Genomic DNA, 4657 nt, shown 5'->3' with positions numbered 1-4657 from the left:
CTACAGGTCAGATTTGTGGTAAAATGGACCGACCCTTGAAGTAAAGAACACACTCTGCACCCCACCAGTCCTGGGGTCTGCAGGGTAAGATGTGGCCTGAAAGAACGCTGACAATCAGTGTACCATGTATACACATAAGGAATACAAATCATTTCAGTGTATTTAGCTGTTTGCCTGGAGCTTGACTTTAAGGACTTAACCAAAATGAAATACCACAGCATAGTAAATGTTCCTTCCCCTCCCCCTGACCCATCCGACTCCCCACCGACAGGTGCAGCGCTCTCCTGCTCGCTACTTCCACATACCAGGGACCAGTGACAGGCCATCCAAGATGTCACCTCGTAGTGTTGTGCAGTATCTTTGGAGAAAGAAAGAGCTTCCTGAGTAGGAGAAAGTGTCCTCGATGGGAACAGCCAGTGTTAACAGTAATGATGCAGTGTGGGCGTTGTTAGAAGGGCAGAGGGAGTAAAGCAGCATACTGTTGTGCCCACCCTCTCCTCTGCAGTCTATTCCCTGTGGGATCTGGGCTTGTGCTGCACGTGGCTGGGCACCCTCTTAATGTGGCACCCGGGGCACATGCCCCTGTCCTGGATTTGGCCCTTTATCAAACGACTGAAATCATGAAAAAGCTAAGGTCCTGATGGCCTCTCTTTCAGCATTATAAATGTTTCAGTTAGATACTTGCACCCAACTATTTTATAGCCTTTTTCTCTTTGCAAAACAGAGATTTACCTCTGCCACATTCACCACAATTTTACATAGGGGTGATACTAAAAGGGAAGGACATCACAAAATGCAATTACGGGCCCATCTTATTGCTTAATCTGTATGTCAAATTATAAGTGAAGATATCGATAAACTGTCTTTTCCTCCACTGCTACCTCTCTGGATCAGTCTAGCCCAAGCTGGATTTTCCCATGGCCAAGAGCATTAAAGCATTAAACTGGAGCTACTGGGCAGTAAAATCTAATGTTGATAAATGGTAAGGTATTCAATAGGTACCTGGGATAATATGGATGTGATTTTTTTATGCCTCTGTCTTATGCCCATGGCGTGCAACAGAATATTAGCCCTTTATACTAAGCCACAGGCCAGAATTAAGGTCAATGACCACCTACTGGAAGCCATCCATATTCAAAACAATCAGTCAGGGATGTCTTTTCTTGTCCATCATCTTTGTATTGAAGCTGGAACTATTTTTATGAAAATTAATGGATGACTCCGATAGTCCAGGCTTCCGACTCCGTGCATTCGCTGAAGAGTTACTATTCTTCCCGATGTCCCCAAATACCATACTGCCCAAATTAAAGTCTGCAGACTTTTGTATGCATTATCTAAAACTTGCATAACTCAATTTTGCAAGTGTATGGACCTTCTGTAGTGCATAGGGAACTGTTAACCAAAATTTGTTTAAAAACAAATAAACAAAATCTGTATTGATAGAAAACACAATAAAATCAGATTGCTGAATAAAAAGCCATCCTATATAACTTTACCATGACATAGTTGTCCAATTTCCTCAAATAAACAAATTCACCTTAGACTTGAAGCTACAAAAACATAAATCATCAAATGACACCTTTAGTACCTCTAGTACAGCTTTTCTCATCCGGGGTGCCTTTAGGTTTCTTCAGGGGTGCCTTGGCAAAATGTCTAAAAATTGGCCAAAACTTGTATACAAGCCAGCGGGTGGAACAAGCCTGCCTTTTAGTTACACAAAGCTACAGGTTTTCATTGTGCACCTTTACGACTTTCTAGCCACAGGTATCCTGACAACCCGTGGCATCATCAATTAATAAGGAGGAAGTCAGCTGCCTGCATGAGGGCATGTTCAAGGGGTAAAACCAGATAGACACTTGAAGGCAGCAAAAAAAATAACAAACGCAAACATGGTAAAAACAAAAAAGTCTAGGCCCAATCTGGGACTCAGCCGGGTAGGCTCAAGAGGGGGGTAAAAACAAGGGCTATCAACAGTGCCAGACAGTTGGCCATGTAAGCATCCATAATGATGGGTAGAAGCTATCAACTTTCTCTTCCCAATCCCCACTGTAGGCAAAATGAGAGATCATGTTCGAGCAAATATATTCATACCAAAGGAAGGACTATTCAAGTCGATGCTGGATGGAGACTCTGCTCATTGCAGTTCAGCCAGTTAGTTGCCGCATTAGGCGAGTCAAAAAATTGGACTGATCCATCCGCCACATGTAATTTTGCATGGAGTATGACACTTGGATGGAGCGCAGGCATCGCTTGACTTCTGTGAACTTAGCACACTTTCTTTGAACCTCAGCTGAGAAATCAGGAAATATTGACACTTTATAGCCCTGAATCTCCATATTGGTTTTCTGTCTAGCCAGGCGTAGGATAATATCTCTGTCTTTGTAATAAAGAAGCTTCAACAGAAAGGGTCTATCATGGCCCCCTGGTGGTGGAGCTGGGGGAGGAACCCTGTGAGGTCTTTCCACAGAGAATAACGGTGTTATCTTTTCCAAAGGTGTTAGAGAGCCAAGATTCAATAAAATCAACAGGATTCGTACCCTCAGCTTTTTCAGGCATACCCATGATCCGTAGATTACTACGTCTGAGCCTATTTTCCATATCCTCAACTCTGGTTGCATTTTCAGATGTTTTAGCTGAAATGGTGCAAACGTCCTGTTCTAAGGGAAGCAACTCATCCTCTATGGTGTTCATCCTACCCTCCAGCACAGAAGCTCTTTTTCTGATCTTCTGCATATCATGCCTGATGTGAAGTATATCCTCTTTCATGCCCTTAAATTCCAGTTTTAGTTGTGTGAGTGAAGAGCCATAGTAATGATTTCTTTCAGTGTGGATTATGGAGGGTCCATCTGTGTGTTCTCAGTGAGCGCGGGTTATGATGGCGGTAGTATACTCACTGCAGCCCAGGAAGAAGGCATTGAGGTTGTCAGAGATGGCTGATCTGCACTGGAGGGACGTGATGGAGAGGATGAGGGCTCCAGTGGTAAGTGTCCCTTATTCGGTGTGAGCGTATTTCCCCAACTTAGCAACAGCATCCGCTTGGCAGTCTTTCGCAGTATGCTGTTGGAGCAGGGTTCCGCCATGTTGGGTAGGCTGCACAGAAGGTGAAGTTGACAGGATGGTATACTGTGCAACTGTAACAGCGTCTCTTAGCAGTACGGTCAGTCTCGGACTCTCAGTGCAGAAGCACAGGATTCTGTCGGAGCTATGGAGTAGTGTGTCCACTCACATGAACAGCAAAACCCATGCCTTTTTCAATAAGGAATCTACCCCCTTTTATCCATGGCATCTTTCAAGATGCCCATGTCCTCAAATGCCAGATCTGTATGCCTTGAAACCTGAGAAAAAGCCACATCTAAACTAGGCTTTTTTGCTCCAAACCTGAGCTTCATCCTCCTCAAAAGAGAATCTTCTTTTAAGTGGTTTAGAGAAAAAAAAAAAAAGGAACCCTCTAGGTCTTTCCATTCTTTCATTACATCCTCAAAACGTACCTTGCGTACCAGAAAAACCCACTGTTTTACTTGACCAAGGCCCTGGTACATCCTATCCTGTGAAGAGAACTGGACTTTATCCTTCTGAATGTCCAAGGTATCAAATTGATTTTAATAAACCATCCACATCTTAAAAGGGACAACTTGTATCTAGAAGACCTTCTATCCTCATCCTCTTTCCTCCTGATCTGAGCCTTTCAGTGAGTTAGATATATCATCTCTCTCTCCCTCCTAGTCGCTAACCTCCCTGGAAGCTGAGGTGGATGGTAGATGACTGGATGGCCTAGTATGATGATTAGCAGATTGCGGTACAGGATACTTGTCCATAAAAGAATGGAAGGGCTGACTTGTTCTCTTCATCTCTTTTAATGAAAAGAGAAGCTCACTGCACTGCGAAGAGGATTCTTGCTTAACCAAGTTAGCCACACAAGCTTTGCACAATGGCTTGGACCAGGAGTCCTGCAGGGTGGTTTTATAGGCGGGACATTTCCACTTGGGTGGAGGAGGAGAGCATCTGCTTATTTCTATGGCTTTAGTCTGGCAAGATATAAATGACAGACAAAAAAAAAGCCATAAATAGCACCCCACAAAAAAACCACCCTCCAAGCAGCCAAGCCTATATACCAGCCACCCTATTAAACCCCCCAAAGAGGTAACCTTGGGAATGTAGTGCAGGCTCCTCATCCCCAAGCAAACATCATAGGGAAAGGAAGGAGGGAAAATAAAGTCTAAAGGTTTTATTTATATATATATATATATATATATATAAATAAAACAGAAGCCCTTTCCCCTACCTGGTGCTTGTCGGCACAGCGGTAATCCACAGGCTGTCTTTTAAATTTTTCCAGTCTGCGAGGACCGGAAATACATACCAGCCGGGGCCTGCCCCCTCCTCCTGCACTCCAGCAGCCAGAACCTGCTTTGAATCTCACCCCTTCTGGACATAATGTCACCTGCCACTGGGACCCACCCTGAATGAAATTTCCTGGACAGTGCTACGCCTGTAGCGGTTCCTCTGCACATTACCGAGTCTTAGAGGCTGGAATCCAGTCAGCCAAAGGCCACACCTGGCTGGGAAGAAAAGGACTACAGACTACCCCCCTTCCCAGTGGTGGAAGTGCCCTGCTATTAAAGGTAGAGACTGCAGCATTTCCTAGGAAAATGTGTGG

Source organism: Staurois parvus, unplaced genomic scaffold, assembly GCF_062004578.1.
Source record: "Staurois parvus isolate SC_StPar_1 unplaced genomic scaffold, SC_StPar_1.0 ptg000635l, whole genome shotgun sequence".
NCBI lineage: Eukaryota > Metazoa > Chordata > Amphibia > Anura > Ranidae > Staurois > Staurois parvus.
This window is presented reverse-complemented; position numbering follows the sequence as displayed.